The sequence below is a fragment of the Elephantulus edwardii genome, unplaced genomic scaffold (assembly GCF_000299155.1).
Source record: "Elephantulus edwardii isolate Elephantulus edwardi_28Jun2011 unplaced genomic scaffold, EleEdw1.0 scaffold00441, whole genome shotgun sequence".
NCBI classification, from domain to species: Eukaryota; Metazoa; Chordata; class Mammalia; order Macroscelidea; family Macroscelididae; genus Elephantulus; species Elephantulus edwardii.
The window spans coordinates 38,715-57,391 of record NW_006400191.1 but is presented as its reverse complement, the minus strand read 5'-3'; the positions used below and the strand labels follow the sequence as shown (position 1 = coordinate 57,391).

Here is an 18,677-nt window from a genome sequence, read left to right as displayed (position 1 = left end):
CATACGCCAGGGATGTGTCCTGTCTCCATACTTTTTCAACCTGTATGCAGAACAGATTATCCGGGAGGCTGGGCTCTATGAGGAGAAATGTGGGGTCAAGACTGGTGGAAGATCTATCAACAGTCTGCATTATGCAGATGATACAACCCTGCTTGCTGAAACTGAGGAGGACCTGAAGCGCTTGCTGCAGAGGGTCAAGGACTGCAGCCTCCAATATGGATTGAGGCTCAGTGTCAAGAAGATAAAGATTCTCACCACTGGACCAATTGGCAGCATCAGGATGGATGGTGAAGAGATTGAGATTGTTCACAGCTTTAGTTTGCTTGGCTCCATAGTTAACACTCTTGGCACCAGTAGCCAGGATATTAAAAGGCGCATTGCCATGGGAAAGTCTGCTGTTAGGGACCTCTCCAAAGTACTGAAGAGCAGTGGTGTCTCTTTGGAGACTAAGGTGTGTCTGATACAGGCCATGGTCTTTGCTATCACTTTTTATGCATCAGAGAGTTGGACAATGACTAAGGAGGATAGAAGGAGAATTTATGCCTTAGAGCTGTGGTGCTGGAGAAGAGTATTGAGGGTACCATGGACTGCCAGGAAAACAAACATTCATCCTGGAAAGGGTTAAACTGGGCTGCTCCTTGGAGGCAAGGATTCTGTGGCTCCGTCCAACATACTTTAGACATGCTTTAAGGAGAAACCGGTCCTTAGGGACATTATGCTTGGTAGGGTGGAGGGACAGCATAGGAGGGGAAGGTCCTCTATGAGGTGGATTGATTCAGTGACTGGGGTAATCAGGATGGGAGTATCAGAGACAGTGCGATTGGCACAGGACAGGGCAGAGTTTAGGGCTGTTGTACATAGGGTTGCTGTGAGTCGCAAGTGACTCAACAGCACATAACAACAACAACATTGAGGGAAAATAGGAAAAGTAATATAATGGAGATAACAGAGATGTTATCAAATTCTAGCTGGACTTTCTTTGTTCTAGAGGATAAGACCCCACAGCTTGCCTACTGCATTTAAAGAAAAAAAGTTTGCTCATGTTCAGGGAAGCATTCTGTAGATAGGAATACCTCTGTGCTAGGATACAGAGTGGAGAACAAAAATACGCCATTTCATATATACTGACTTATTTCCATCACTCCTCAGCCTGTCTATGAACCAGAACCTTGGGGTTTCAGCTCTGATGATTTGTATGCTGTGAACATTGATCCCATTCCAAAGAAAGGTGATCCCAGAGTGTGGAAATTATCAAACAATATTATTAATATCATATGCAAGCAAGATTCTGCTGAAGATTATCCAAAATCTACTTTAACAGCACTTCAACAGAGAACTACCAGAGTGCAGCAGACTGAGTTTAGACGGGGTCATGGTACCAGGGATAATGTAGCTAATGTTAGATGGATCTTGGCTGAAAGCAAGGAGTACCAGAAGAATATCTTTGTTTCATTGATTATGCAAAGGCATTTGTGTGGATCATAACAAACTGTGGCTGACTCTGAGAAGAATGAGAATCCTAGAAAACTTGATTGTGCTAAATGTGAAACCTATACTTGGACCAGGAGACAGTCGTCAGAACAGAGCAAGGAAACACTACATGGTTCAAAATTGGGAAGGGTGTACGCCAGGAATGTATCCTATCACCATACCTTTTCAATCTTTATGCAGAACAGATTACCCGGGAGGCTGGGCTCTATTAGGAGAAATGTGGCATCCAGATTGGAGGAAGACGACTCAATCTGCGTTATGCAGATGACACAACCCTGCTTCCTGAAGCACTTGCTGTGGAAGGTCAGGTACTGCAGTCTTCACTATAGATTGAGGCTCAATATCAAGAAAACAAATATGCTCACCACTGGGCTGATTGGCAGCATCAAAAACAGATCTCTTTACCAGAGACTGAGATTGTTCACAGCTTCAGTTTGCTTGGCTCCACAGTCAACATTCTTGGCACCAGCAGCCAGGAAATTAAAAGACATGTTGAGAAAGTCTGCTGTTAGAAGAGCAATGGTGTCACTCTGGAGACTAAGGTGCACCTGCTACAGGCCATGGTCTTTGTAATCACTTGCTATGCATCAGAGAGCTGGACAATGACTAAGGATGATAGAAGGAGAATTGATGCCTTTGAGCTGTGATGTTGGAGAAGAGTATTGAATATACCATGGACTGCCAAGAAAAGTAACAGGTTTGTCCTGGAGAGGGTGAAGCCAGACTGCTCCTTAGAGGCAAGGATTCTGAAGCTTCGTCTGACATTGGACATGTTGCAAGGAGGGACCAGTTCTTGGAGAAGGATGTCATGCTTGGGAGGGTAGAGGGACAGTGCAGGGGAGGAAGACCATCGATGAGATGGATTGCATCAGTGACTGGGGTAATGGGTGTAGGTGTGTCAGATAGTGAGATTGGCACAGGATAGGGCAGAGTTTAGGGCTGTTGTACATAGGGTCGCTATGAGTCACAGGCGACTTGTCAGCACATAACAACATGAACATTGATACCTAAATATTTCGTAGACTCCACGCAGGTGACAGAATTTCAAACAGACCTCTTTCTGTGACAAGAGACCCCCCCCCCAGATTAGCCCACCTTGGGATATGTTAGTTGCCGTCTGTCTCTTGACTGAGCAACCTTACGAAAAACAGATCTGAACCTTCCTCATGATCTCTGTCATTGTGGTAGTCACTATCCATCTTGTTTATGGTCCTCTTTCTCTTACCTAACTTTCTCAGCATGTTTCCAAGGACTGGTTCCTTCTGAAGGTAAGTAAGATGATGTTTCACCATCCTTACCTCTAAGGAGCACTCTTGTTGCACTTCCTTCAAGATAGATTTGTTTGTTCTTTTGGCAGTCCATGGGATATTCAGTACTTTTCAGTACAATTTAACCCAGCACTGTAATTCAAAGCATCAGTTCTTTGTCATCATTCATTATTCCAACTTTTTGATGCATAGGAAACAACTGAAAATACCACATCTTGTATCTTAATCTGCCATCAATCTCTTAATGGTACCTTAATCTTTAAACTGACATCCTCATTCTTTAGAACTTTGATGTGACCCTTGACAGCAGATTTTCCCTATGCAAAATGCATTTTGACTTCTTAACTGCAGCTGCTATGGGTGTTGATTGGAGTCTAAGTGAAATTAAATTATTGTCAACTTCTGTCTGGGTGGGTTTTTTTTGTATTTTTAAAAAATTTATTACAAAGTTGCCTACTGGCACAGTGGTGAGACTTTTGTTTTCTTGCACATAATTGAAGCTGTAGTGTTTGTTCTTCTGTAGCAAGTGCTTCAAGTCTTCTTCACTTTCAGCAAGCAAGGTTGAATCATCTGCATAATGCAGGTTGATGAGTCTTCCTCCAATTGCAATGCCGCTTCTGGAATAATTTGCTCAGCATACAGATTGAATTGGTATGGAAAAGGGATACAATCCTGATAACACACCTTTCTTAATTTTAAACCGTGTAATGTTTTCTTGTTTGGACAACAGCTTCTTGGTCTATGTATAAGTTTTGCATGAGCACAATTAAGTATTCTGGGATTTCCATTCTTAATGTTAACCATGATTTATTAAGATCCACACAGTCAAATACCTTTGCATAATTGATAAATATTTTTCTAGTATTTTCTGCTTTAGGCCAAGATTGATCTGATACTATGTTTCTGCTTCTGAATCCAGATTAAATTTCTGACAGTTTGCTATCCAATGTACTATTCTAGCCATTAAAAGATATTACTTGCATGTGATATTAATGATACTGTTTGATAGTTTCCACGTTCTGTTGGATCACATTTTTTGGGAATGGGAATGAATAAGGATCTCTTCCAATCAGTTGGTCAGGTACCTATTTTCCATATTAGTTGGCAGAGACTAGTGAGCATCTCCAAGCTGCACCTGTTGAAACATTTCAATTAGTATTCCATCAATTTCTAGGGCCTTATTTTTTTGCCAGTGCCCACAGTGCTGCTAGCATATGCTGGTTTCTGAAATTGTTTCAGGAGACTTTGGTATGCACCTAGGTCAGAGAATACCTATGTTGGATACAGAAAATAAAATAATTCAAAGACCTCAAATTGCCAACACACATTGAAAATCAGGTCAATGACCTCATACTCTAGGACATATACATAAGAGCAGCATAGATATTCTAGGAAATACATGCCTGAAAGAACAGAGACCTCATACTATGATATAACTCAAAGGATTAAGAAACCACAAAGGCAAAAAAAAAAAAAAGAAACCACAAAGGCTGAGATAACAGGGCTACAAATATATCAGGGGAGTAAGAGACATCCACAAACATATCTTCAAACTTTGGGATATATACACAAAAAAAGCAAGATGCCTTCCATCTTGAGACATACAAACTGATCACAGACCTGACACCTTGGGAAGAAATAAACCAAAGATTAGATCATGAATCTAACATATTAGGTTGCACACCTACAAACAGGACAGAGGCACCATATTGTGAGAACTACAGCCATGAAGAGAACAGCAACTCAAACTTTGGGACACATACTTCCAAACAGACCAGAAATATTACAACCTGGGGTTCTCTGGTGAGTACACCCAGAAAGAGAATGGAGACCTCAGATCATGGGCACACATTGTCAGATGAGAGACTTCAAATCTTGCAACAAGATCTTTGCAAGCTGGAAGTATACAGAGAATCACATGAAGACATCCTAAGACACCCACAAAAGATTAGAGTTCATACACCATGAGTCATAAACCCATAAAGAGATCACACTTCCCCATGTGCCCTTTCAAGGAATATAGAAAAAACCCCCCATGAGAAATACATCCACAAGGAGATGTTCTAGAGTAATAAAATTTAATTAACGCCTTCTGTAATGAGATATCTGTGTGTGTGTGTGTGTGTGTGTGTGTGTGTGTGTGTGTGTGTGTGTGTGTGTGTGTGAGAGTGTGAGAGAGAGAGAGACAGAGACGGGAAATTGGCTGCAAGCACCATGGTTATGAACCAGTTAAAATAAAAAGAAATGCTATTTCCTGGATCTTGTATGCAATTCTAACAGGTGCTAATTGAGTCCTTTACAGGTATTGGAGCACACGCCTGTGAGAAAACTACTCACATACTGTAATTATTGTTACGAGCCATCGATTCAGCTGACTCATAGAGACCCTGTGTATATTAGCTCTGAAAGCTGTCCTATCCTAGACCAATCTCATTGTCTCTGACAGACCTAATCCCATTGCTCCAGTCACTAAGCCAATCCATCTCATCCTGGGTCTTCCTCTCCTGTTCTGTCACTCCACCTTTTCCAAGGTGGATGTCTCTTTCCAAGGACTAGTCCCTCCTGGCCACATGCACAAAGTATGAGACAAAGCCTCAAAATCCTTGCCTCCAGGGAGCAAACTGGGTTCACCCTCTCCAGGACAGACCTGTTTGTTCTACTAATAGTCCCCAGTATGTAAAACACTCTTCTCCAGCACCACAATTCAAAGGCATCGATCCTTCTTATTATACAGCTCTCTGATGCATAGTAAGTAATTGTGAATACCATGGCCTGGATCAGACACACCTTAGTCTCCAGACTGATATCATTGCTCTTCAGTACTCTAGAGAGGTCCCTGACAGCAGACTTCCCAATGTAATTTCCCTTTTGATTTTTTTTTTTAATTGTGAAAAACATGTATGGGGATACAAGGGGATGAGGGCTGGGAGCAGAAGAGTGAGGATGGGCAGGGATGAAATCACAGGGCTGCACAATTTGGTGGGTGGGGGAAGTGGGCAAAAGAAATGAGAAAGATCCAGTGGGGACCAGAAGAGACAGGGTAATGGTGACCATAGTCCAGTAGTGATTTTTTTTAAACAAAGAAATTGTCTTATTCATTTGTGGGTTTCTCATTTGGGAATGGGGTGCAGACTCTGGTTTCTTCATGCTGAACAGGGAGGTTAATGTGAAGGGGAAAGGGGAACCCACTTTAACACCTTACTGGTGGTCCTGGGTTAAAACTGCATGCCGCCTTGTTCATTTAGAATATATTTTCCTGATGTTTACTGCCCTCTGTACTGCAAAGTGTTTGCCAAGGTGGGTCCAGTAGGGATGGCTGGCTGAACCCTGGGGCTCCATCCTCCTTTGCTTCCTTAGATGGCAATTTTATTTCCCTTTTGTCTCTGAAACTGGGTTCAGGGTTCAGGTCTGGAGTGTTAAGGTTACCTATAGGAAAGGGAGCAAACCTAGAGAGAAGAAACTTGGGAGTTACCAAGAGAAGGGCTTTGGAGGTGCTACAGATGTACTGGGTGGGGAGGTGGAGGAAAGTGGCTTAGATAAAATTCTTTGTATACCTTAGGCACTTCTCCCCAAAGACCTGAAGGCTCTCCCTAAGGTTCAGGCTCCTCTCCCCAGGGGGCTGGGTGGCACAACCGGAGGCCAGACAGCACATCCCCCCAACGCTCCTGCCCCCGGGTATGGTTCCTGTGCCTCACTGAAGACCATGGCCAGGGACAGCACCCCTCGTTCCAGTGCCACCACCATTGCCCCCTCCCGTCCACTGGGTGCTCAGACTGCAATTCTAAGTAGGCATCTCTACCCTCCCCCTTTACAAATGGAGAAGGGGCTTTGATAGTGGCGAACAGATCCTCCCTAGGTCTAAACAGTTCTTGGCAGCAATAGTTAAGAAATCAAGATGTGGTGTATTAAGGAGATCTGCCATCTCAGAACTGTTGTTAAGTGTCATCACAATGCTATGAATGAAAGACCTGAACACTTTAATTCATAGTGTTGAGATGACACTGAACAGCAAGACCTGAACACTTGTATAACTTTTCATTGTTTCTCTAAGTTCTTAGAGTTTCTGGAGGCAAGCTATTTCAGAAGTGAATGCCACTCCTGCTTCCAAGCTTGTTTCAATCTCAGAGCTCCACCAAATACTGTCCCCTGTGGGTAACCATTATTGCATTTGTCACTTCAGTGTCATAGTGTTTAGCCTCACAACAACCATGAGTTACCTCTGTATAGGCAATTGACAGAGCAGTGATATATTACCTAGAAGAATGACTGAAAACAATCAAAACCAGGCCTGAGTGCCACAGATTAAAATCCCTGACCTTTAGCATAGCTTTCTATCTACTAGGCCCACCGAGATTTCACAGGAATTCTGTGAAAAACAGATTTAGTCCTTGCTCTATCCTATGCCATCCCCAGAATCCAAGGCACACTCAAGCCCATTGCTACAGGTGCCTTATCAAGCCATTGTGTTGTATCTTCTTTTCTTCTCTGACCTATCCAAGGAAATCTTCACTGACAGATGCTTTCCTGTATCAAGTCCTTTACCTCCTGGCTCCATGATACTGCCGCCGCTGCCACCTTCCCCCTCCCCCATCCCCTCCTGCACCAGGGGCCCACAGCTATTGGCATCTGCTGCCACCAGCCATGCGGAGGCTCTGTCACACCGGCCACGGGGCCTGACACCCGCCACCTGGTCCAGGTTAGGGGACCTGTGGGCTCTGGCCACAGGGGCTCCATGGGATTACAGCAGTGCAGGTTCAGTGATGGGTAGTGGGCAGAAGTGGGACTCAATCATGATGTTGAGCCTCAGTCCATATTGATGACTGATAGTCAACTGGCTGTTTAGGTAAGTTGTGTGGCCTGTTTCAGTGCAGCTTGCTGGTACTCCTGCTTCTCACACTGTGTCTCTCACCGCCACCATCTTGGTTCTGAGAATTTATTTTAGAATAAGTTTGTTCTGCAGCAATGTGGAGGCTCCATTGTACCAGCTGTGGAGCCTAGCACCCATCATCCATCCTAGGTGAGGGGATCCCTGGGGTTCAGCCATAGAAACCCCATGGAGCTGCAGCAGAGGCATGGACTTGGTATTGGGGGGCTGGGAGCTGTGGGACTCACCCGCTCTTTTTTGGGAATCTGTTCTCTTGATCTTAAGCCTCAGTCCATATTGAAGACCTGTAATCAATTGTTTTAATTGTTCAATTATTGATGAACTGAGGTCTGTGAAGGGCCATGGTGGCCCGTTTCTATGCTGCTTGCCACTCCTCAAGCTCCTTACACTGTTTCCTCTGCCGCCACCATCTTGGTTCGCTCCCCTTCTGATTTCTTGATTGCTGGTGCCAAGAGGGTTGATTGTGGAACCAAAAAGCTGAAGTTATTAAGAATTTCAGTCTCTTCTCCATCCATTATGAAACTGCCAGTAGGCCCAGGTGTGAAAATCTTTGTTTTCTTGCTATTGAGCTTCAATCTATATTGAAAACTACAGTCCTTGACCTTATACTGTGTTTGCTGTTGTGCACCATAAAGTTGAAACCAACCCACAGCTCTGGCAAGTTTTCAGAGGCAGTTAATCACACGGGAGGAGATTGCTCATCCTTCTTCCATGGAGCAGCTGGTGGCCTCAAACCTTCAGGCCTCATGCCTTCAGGATTATAATGCAGCTTCTTGCCACTAGGCCACCAGAGCTTCCTACACTATAGTATAGGCTCTGTCATATTATGATTAATCTACTTTTTAAAAATTATATAGATTTGGTGGGGTGTTGGTAGATCTTTAACTCACATCCTATTATTTATTTTGTTGGCATCTATATCCATTTTCTATTGCCCAGTTTATTGGACTGATAAGAGCACTGCTTTAATGCAGCCTGTTCATAGTTTGAAAGGGCCTACATATATTTTTCTTTTTTAGTGAAGAAACATCAATATTTTATTTTCCTGCAGGCAGTTTTCTATTGCATCAATACTGTTTCAAATTAAAGCCAAAATATTTAGAACTGGATCACTTGGCTCTTTCTTTTCTTATCGCCTCCCATTTAAAAATTCTTGTATCTCTTAATGGCCAGCATCCTCTTGGACCTTCAGTTACATTCAACACATTCAAGCCTCAACACAATCTTCTTTGTGGTTTTGGCCTTCTTCTGGAAAATTGGCTTTGCCTGCCTGCCATAGGGACTCTGCTTCCGATCATAATGCCTCTTGCCTTTCCCTTCTTGTAGTAGGTCACTTTGTGCGGTTGATGCTTGCCACACTTCTTACAGAAAGTCCTTCAGGTTTGGGGTACATTGACCTTATCTGCAACAGAGTTGTCTATGCAGTGTAAATTGAAACTTCAGGGTACGTGCTCCTCACCTCACTCGATTTGTGCCTTGGGTCTACCATATCTTATCAGATCAGTTCTGCTTCCGCTCTGATGTGATTTTGTTAACTTTTCATCAAAGATTAGAGACCTCAACACTGGAATTGTTGTTTTTAAGTGTTGTCAAATCCCTTTCAACTCATACAACAGAAAGAAATATTGCCCACTCCTCTGCCATCCTCACAGCCATTGTGTCTATCCATTTTGTTTAGAATCTTCCTCTTTTTCGCTGACCCTATACTCCACCAAGCATAATAGCATGTCCAAAGTACACATCCTTGCTTCTAAGGCACCTTCTTGTTGTATTTCTTACAAGGCAGATTTGTTTATTCTTTTGGCAGTCCAAGATACATTCAGTATCATTCACCAACATCATAATTCAAATGCATCAATTCTTTGGCCTTCCTATTCATTTTCATTTCAACTGACTTTCCAATCTGGATTCTACCACTACATTACTGTAATTATTCACATTCCTCTATTGTTCATAGGGTTTTCAAAGGCCTGTTTTTTAGAAGTAGATGGCCAATCCTTCTTCATAGTCTGTCTTAATTTGGAAGCTCTACTAAAACCTGTCCACCATATGTAACACTTATGGCATTTGACACACAAGGGACAAAGCTTTCAGTATCACAGCAACCTACAAGTATCTTGGTACAGCAAACTGACAGACAAGTGCTGTACCAATTAGGACATTGTTCTCCCCAAACACAACAAACTGCCAATTTAGTTTGTAACTCTAAAAGCAAATCAGTCTTCACACTGACTTTTAATCACAAAGTCCTGTCCATTGCATCATGATTGGTTTAAGCAAGAAGCTTACAGTCTACAACTGATTGTTAATGAAATAGAAATGATCAGTTTACACTTGTTAATTAAATCAAACAAAACAACTTACCTTCCAAAATCTGACTGCTTTCCCAAGAAAGGTGATCCAACAGAATATGGAAACTATAGAACAGTATCATTACTATTGAGGGCAAGCAAAATACTGCTGAAGGTCATTAAAAAACAGAACAGCCTTTCTGCCTGAGAACACTGCCAAGGAAGCATCACTAAACTATTCCCACCTTTACCATGTCAAAGTCAGAATTTCCTCAAGAGCCCAAACAGATGCAGAAACTATTCATTGGCAGTTGAGCTTTGAAACGACAGATGAATGTCTGAGAAGCCTTGTGAGCAATGGAGTACACTCATGGACTGTGTGGTAATGAGAGATCCAAATACCAAGATCTCCAGAGGCTTTGGGTTTGTCACATACTCAACTGTGGAAGAAATGGATGTAGCCATGAAAATTCAAGGCCCCACAAGGTGGATGGAAGGGTTGTGGAACCTATAAGGGCTGTCTCAAGAGAAGATTCTCAAAGACCAGGTGCCCACTTAACTGTGAAAATGATCTTTGTTGGTGGAATTAAAGAAGATACTGAAGAACATCTATTATGAGATTATTTTGAGCAGTAGGGGAAAATTGAAGTGATTGAAATCATGACTGACTGAGGCAAGAAGAGGAGATTTGCTTTTGTCACTTTTGATGACCATGATTCTGTAGATAAAATTGTTATTAAAAAATACTCTACCGTGAATAGCCACAACTGTGAAGTAAGGAAAGCCCTATCAAAGCAAGAGATGGTGAGTGCCTCTTCCAGCCAAAGAGGTCCACGTGGTTCTGGAAACTTTGGTCGTGGTCATGGAGGTGGTTTTGGTGGGAATGACAACTTTGGCTGAGGAGGAAGCATCAGTGGACGAGGTGACTTTAGTGGCAGCCATGTGGTGGAGGAAATGGAGGCAGTGGAGATGGTTATAATGTATTTGGTAATGATGGAAGCAACTTTGGAAGCAGTGGAAGGTACAATGATTTTGGCAATTAGAACAATCAGTCTTCACATTTTGGACTCATGAAGGGAGGAAACTTGGGAGGCAGGAGCTCTGGCCCTTATGGAGGCCACTATTTTGCCATACCACAAAACCAAGGTGGCTATGGTGGTTCAAGCAGCAGCAGTCGCTATGGTAGTGACAGATGGTTTTAATAACTGCCAGGAAACAAAGCTTAGCAGGAGAGGAAAGCCAGAGAAGTGACAGGGAAGCTACAGGTTACAACAGATTTCTGAACACCGTGGTGGCAGGGCCTAGGTGCTACAAAGAAGACATGTTTTAGAAAATAATCATGTGTATTGGCAAAAAATTCAAGTACTGTATTTGTGACTAATTGTATAAGAGGTTATTTTAGTTTCTGTGGAAAGTGTAAAGCATTCCGAAAACAAGGGGTTTAATGTAGATTTTTTTCACCCACTGTTGATTGCTAAATGTAATTGTCTGATCATGATGCTGAATAAATGTCCTTTTTAAAATGATACAGCAGCAACAACAAATGGCTAGAACAGGGAACTGCTAGAAGTTCAAGCAGGATTTAGAAGAGGCTGTGGCACCAGGGATATATCTTTGCTGATGTCAGATGGATCCTGACTGAAAGTAGAGAATACCAGAAGAATGTCTTTATTTGTGCTTTATTGACTATGCGAAGGTGTTTGACTATGTGGATCAAAACAAATTGTGGTTGACATTGAGAAGAATGGAAGTCCCAGAGCCCTTTCTTGTGAGCATGCAAAACCTATGCCTGGACCAGGGGGCTGTTATGCAAACAGAGCAGGGGAACACTGCATGGTTTACAATTAAGAAGGGAGTGTATCAGGGTTGTATTATCTCCCCATACCTATTCAATCTATATCTTTGCTCTGCTGAGCAAATCATTCAAGAAGCTGGACTCTATGAAGAGGAATATGATATCAGGATTGGAGGGAGACTCATGAATAATCTGCATTATGCAGATGACACAAACGTACTTGCTGAAAATGAGGAGGACTTGAAACACTTGTTACAGATGATCAAGGAATGCAGCCTTCAATATGGATTGCATCTCAGTGTCAAGAAAACAAATATTGTTACCACTGAACCGATAGGCAACACACATCATGATGGAAGGAGAAGAGGTTGAAACTGTCAACAAATTCCTCTTACCTGGATCCACATTTATGATCCTTGGTACCAGCAGTCAGGAAATGAGACAAATTGTACTGGGAAAGTCTGCAGTTAGGGACTTCTCCAAATTATTGAGGAGTAATGATCTCAATTTGAGAGCTAAGATGAATCTGATTAGGCCATGGTCTTTCTGATCATTTGCTATGCATCTGAGAGCAGGGCAGTGAATAAAGATGACAGAAGAATTGATACTTTTGAGTTGTGGTGTTGGGGAAGAGTATTGAACATCCCATGGACTGCCAAGAGAACAAACATATTTCTTGGAGAGCATGCAGCCAGAGTGCACTTTAGAGGCAAGGATGATGAGGCTTTGCCTCATATACTTCAGGCATATTGCTAGGAGGGGCTATTCCTTGGATGCTTGGAGGGACGGAAGGTTGGCGAAGGAGAGGAAGACCCTCGAACAGGTAGATTGACACAGTGACTGCCACAGTGAACTCTAGTGTGTCAGGAAGTGTGAAGATGGCACAGGGTAGAACTGGTTTCAGATCTACTATTCATAGGGTCACTATGAATCATACACAACTCGATGGCACCTAACGACAATAACAATTATTGCCAGATTTTGGATTCATACGAGGCAGTTGAAATTACAATGACTTCAGACAGGTGAACCTTAGTCCTTAAGGTGACATCTTTCTTTTTTAACATTTTAAGGATGTCTTGTGCCCAAAGCAAATGGTATATTTGATTTCTTGACTGTTGCTTGCTCACTTGATTGTGAATCTAAATAAAATTAAATACTTGGCAAGTTTAATGTTTTCTCCATTTGTTGCTTTCAGTTAGGATTTTTGTTTTGCATTGAGATGTAATCCATTCTGAAAGCAAATACATCCCATGCCAACAAATACCTATATCCACAAACACTTCAAGACTTCATGTCTTGGGACAAACAGCAACAAACAATTCAGAGACATCAGATACTTGGCAATAGATGTGAACAGGTCAGAGTTATCACATCTTGAGACATAAACACACACAAAGAAATCAGAGCCCTCAATCGACATGCCAACAAAGTGTTTATAGATTTCTTATACTGGGAAATGTTCAGAAACAGATGAGAAACTCATATCCTAGGCACATATCCTCAGATACATCACAAAGCCCTGCAAAACACACCCAAAAACCATTCACAGACCTCATATTCTAGAACATATACCAACAAGAAAGTCTGAGACCCACAAAGATAATACAGATAACAGATCCCGAGACAGATAATAATAAACTTACCAGAAGGCCAAATCCTGGGAAACATACCCCTCAAAATATCAGAGACATCTTATCCTGCAAAACACACACAGATGAAGTGCAGAGAGACATACATTTCAGGGCCATATGCCTATCAACAGCTCATAACACATACAGGGACATACTTTTACAAACACCTCAGAGACCTCACATCTTGAAATACACACTCTCAAACAAATCAGAAACCTCAAAACCTACACATACACACAGAAACAGACCACACATCTTGAAACATACACTTGCAAACATCAGAGACCTCACATGATCGGAAACATATATCAAAAAAGTTCATGTTCTCAGATAGACTCCAATAAAAAGGTTAGAGATCTCTCAACCTGGAACATGTACACCCCACCCTAAAGATACCAGAACCCTCCAGTCAATCAATACACTCAAATTGGTCAGAGACCTCACATCCTGCAGTGCAGTATACACACCCATAGACATGCACATCAGAAACAACTCCCTATAGGGGAATCAGAAGCTTCACAGGATAGGAGAACCTCCTGAAACCCCAGAACACTATACAACAAACATTTGATACAAACAGATCAGAGGAATGTGGGACATTGCATAATAGACATTCCCACAAAGAGTTCAGAAAACTCACTCTGAATATTCATGACATCACAGATTTGGTACTTCTGGTGTATATCTCAACAAATAGAAATCTCACATACTTGAAAATTCTCATGAAAAGAACAGGGATTAGACCCACAAACACACTCTGTGTTTCTGTGTTAGAGAACACATCCTGGAATGTACATCTAGAAAGAGTTCACAGACTTTGCATCCTAGAACATGCACTCAAAACCAGATTTGAAAACACATATACTGAGAAAATAACCTCAAGCAAGCATGAGACCTTACACTCTCATTCACTGATAAGAGACTTCACACCAGCACAAATACAAACATGAACAGATTAGAGAGTTGACATCTTATGACATCACATTCTGAGGCACATCAGAATCCTTGAATCCTACAGCTTTACCTGTAAGCACACATGCTGAGAAATACACACCCAGATTAGAGACCTCAGTCCTGAAAAATATATCCACAAACAAATGATAGACCCTATACTGTGATACATACAGATACAGTTATAAAATCCTGCAATTTTGTATGTTTTGGGGGGGTGGGGAGGGACAGAAACAGATTCTAAACCTGACATCTTGATAAATATGTCTAGAAAGAGATCACAAACCTCAAACCATACACACATAAAAAGATCAGAGATTTCATATACTGTGTGAGAAATAGCTCTAAAGTTATTGGAGACCAAACATCCATAACCCACAAACACTTTAGAGATCTCACATACTAAAATGTACAGTTTAAATCATCTCAGACACTTCACATCCTCAAAATGTACACTCAAACAGAGATACCAAATTCTAGGACACACACCAACAAACATCTCAGATAGTGCAAATTCTAGAATATTAGACACCATGCACATTGGCTCATATGCCCACACAAAGACCTCCCATGATTGGACATACTGTCACAAACAGATCAAGGAGTTTATATCCTGGGATGTACAGAACTAGCAGATTAGACACGTGACATGGTATTAGTTTCTTGCTGCTACTGTAACAAAACATTGCAGTTGTAATAATGTAGGACAGAATATATTTATTATCTTACATTTCTGCAGATTGAAATAAAGGTCCATCAGAGATGTGCCCTTCTGGAAGTTTTAAGGGAAGAATCTGTTTCTTTGCCTTTTCCAGTTTCTAAAGGCTGCCTACATTCAAGATCACAGCCTTATCTTCAATCTTCAAAGCCAGCAAGCAACATTTAATCTTTTCTTTTACCTTGACTTCTATCCTCACGTTCTCATCTCTAACTCTGACCATACTGCTGTTCTCTTATAATTACCCTGATTAATTAGAATATATTAAGATCATCCAGGTAATCCAGGATAACCTCCCCATTTAAAGTTCTTAACTTACTCATATTTGGAAAGTATTTACAACAAATAAATAGGAAATGGGCAATCTCCTCCGGTGCGATTTACTGCCTTTGAAAACCTGCTGGAGGTCAGCTATGAATTGGTTCTGACTCAACGGCACATAACAATTTAAAACAAAAGTTAATATATTCATTTTCCAGAACAAAATATTCAAAGACAAATACTACAAAAGAGCTTCTCAAATCACGATGCTATAAAATGAGAAATAAGAAACAGGAATACCAAGGACATGGAAACTAGACAACACTCTACTTGAACACTCTTGGGTCATAGAAGAAATAGAAAAAGAAATTTTTTTAATATATTTTTTTAAATTTTTGTGTGTGTACCGTCAAATCGGATCTGACTGGTACTGGAGGAGATTGTCCCTCCTTCCCTGGCAGAGCATCCAGTGGACTTGAACCATGAGCCTCTGGGATTGCAATGCAGCTTCCTGCCACTAGGCCACCAGAGCTCCCCTAGAAAAAGAAATTTTTTTAAAACTTATGTAAACAAATGTGAATGAAAATACAACACAAGACAGCAAAAGCAGTACTCAGTTGTCAGTTTATAGCAGTAAATATACATATAAAAAAAGGAAAAAAACCCCAAATCAACACCTTAACCTAATATCTCTGACAATTAGAAAAAAGAGTAACAGGCAAAGCTTACATTCTCTAGAAGAAAGGAAATAAAGATAAGAGCAAATAAGTAAATAAACAGCAAAACAATAAAAAGAGTCAACAAGACTAGTAGTTGATTCTTTGAAAGAATCCACAAAATCTATTGATGTTGTTGTTATGTGCTATCTAGTCAGAACCAAATCATAGTAGATCTTCTAGCTGTTTTTTTGTTTTGTTTTTTTCATGGTTTAAATCAACAAAGACTTTAATTCTTTTTTTTTTACAATATATCTTAATATTAAATCAACAAAAACCTTAATCATTTTTATAATATATCCTATTTTTAAATTTTATATTGGTGTAATTACATACAAAAGTCTTATGTATTGTGTTTTGTTTATATGCATTGTGTTTAATGCATTTCTCCATTCACACTGTGAATTATCATCCCAATAACTTGTGGGTTTTTTTTGTTATTTCTTTTTTCCATTAAATTCTAATTCATGCACTTCATACACCATCACCATCTATTTATCAGTGGAGGCTTGTAGGTTGCCATGATGCTGAATAGGTTTCAATGGAGTTTCCAGAGTAAGATGAAAGGCATGATGACTTACTTCAAAAAATCACCAAATGAAAACCCTACAGATCACAAAAGTCCATTTTGCAATAATTTTGGGAATGGCATAGGATTGAGAGGCATAGGTTGCTAGCTGGTTTTTAAGATAGACAGATTGAACCACCAGCCACTCCATGGGCAAAAGATGGGCAATTTCCTCCCATGCTATTTACACCCCCAAAACTCTGGTGGAGTGTCAGCTATGAGTTGGTCCTGACTTGACAGCATGTAAAAAGATCCCTCATAAACATGCATGCAGTGTTCATTATCCACTCTTTTCCTGAGAAACTCTTTTTCAGCCTACCACAGTCCCCAAGGTTCTGACAAAATCAGCAATTAGATATATTACTGGCATTTCAGACCCAACTTTCAAAAAATATATTGTATTATCCCATTTTCTACACCAAATCACTTTGTAAATTCCACATCTCAGTTGGTGATATAACTATCCTTCATTTGCTCTATTAAAAATGTCCATCTATGACTTTTTCCTCACATTATCTACCATGGTAAATTATAACCTATTTTTCATCTTTTCTTTCTATCCCTTGAATACAGCTCTATTTCATGGCAAAAAATAATCTTTATTGCCTTTAGTCTTACATCCTATCCCTCTCAAATAAATAAAATCATATCCATCCTCTTAGTCTCTCCTTCAATTACAAAATAAAATTTTAAGACTTCTCTTATCAATTTATTTAGATGAAGAAAATGATTGTCTGAAAGGAATGCATGATTAGGCTATATATATATATGACAATGATCTGGGACAATAAATTCACTTCAAAATTAATAAAGAAAGGAGAAGTGAGGAGGAGGGAGGAAAATGTTCCTCAATGAATGATAACAATTTATAAAAAATAGGACAAAGTAAGTCTTATTTGCTGAGGACTGGTGACTTGGCAGCTTAATATCTGGGAACAGACTGCAACCCCTAACTCCCAGCGCTTCCCAAGCCCTGCAACCCCCATCCCTGCCACAGCATTGTGTCCAGGGACACCATCCCACCACCATCCCACACCCCCACACTTTTGGCACACCCTGCTGGCCTCACCACAACCCTGCATCCCCTGGCGGTGCTCCAGGGCCACTAGAGACTCCTTCACGCAACACAACAACAGCCGTGGACAATGCAATTCTGAAGTCAGCACACAAAGGCACACCATGGAGACAACCATCATCTGAAGCCACCAATCAAGCTGCTGTGGAACTTATCTGCCACGAGAAAGGCTGGTAGGATCCTAATTGGGGTTTCTTGGGCAACGCCTATTGTCTGGGAGAGTTCCCAAGGGTGAGTCCACTGGTGGGAATTTGGCTGAGCTCTCTCAGGGCACACCAACTGCCCAGGAAAGAGCGGGCCAGTGATAATTTGGTGGAACTTTTGTAGACACTGCAGACCAGCCAGAGGCGAGTGGGTTGGTGGAAATTTGACTTTGTCTTGTTGAGTCCCCTTGACCCAGGAGCCTTCCTGGGCAGGGGCCACGGTGCAAGGGCAACTGCGTGAGCACCACTGGACAGGGACCAGTGAATGAAAACCACTGGATGGGAGATGGACAGCTGGAATTTGAATAGGGACCCAAGTTGTAAGCATACCCAGACAACTGAGGCCTGAGTGAGGTCCTCCAAGTGGTTGACCTGCCCTTGTGATTGCTGTAACCACGTGCATGCCCTTCCCTATTTGGCTCCAAACCTGTGTCTACACATCTGGTTAATCAACCTGCCTTTAATCCGGAGCACCTTGACCTATCTTACCTACAAGAGACTGCTCTCACAGGCTCTGAACTGACATTTCCCTGGAGTCTGACGTTCAGAGAAAAGCACAAGTGAGATAGCTACCCGACTGATCTCTAGAGCATTATCTTCATCAAGAACATATCAATGTCTCGAAGAAAGCAAGCTGTCCCACACAATACACAAGCATAAAGGAAGATATCACCCCCAAAGGGTGACACAGTATCAATGGATTCCTGAAGGCAGAAAGTCTGATGGAACTTTCTGACACAGAATTTAAAAGAACAATGATTGAATATTTTCAATGGATGAAAGACAAACTTGAAAAATTACACATTTAAAAAAAAAACCAG

At 41.3% G+C, this 18,677-nt stretch overlaps 1 pseudogene; it reads left to right on the top strand.

The window, feature by feature from the left end:
- Positions 1-10,187: 10,187 nt before the first annotated feature.
- On the top strand, positions 10,188-11,265 carry LOC102845839 (annotated as a pseudogene).
- Positions 11,266-18,677: the final 7,412 nt, after the last annotated feature.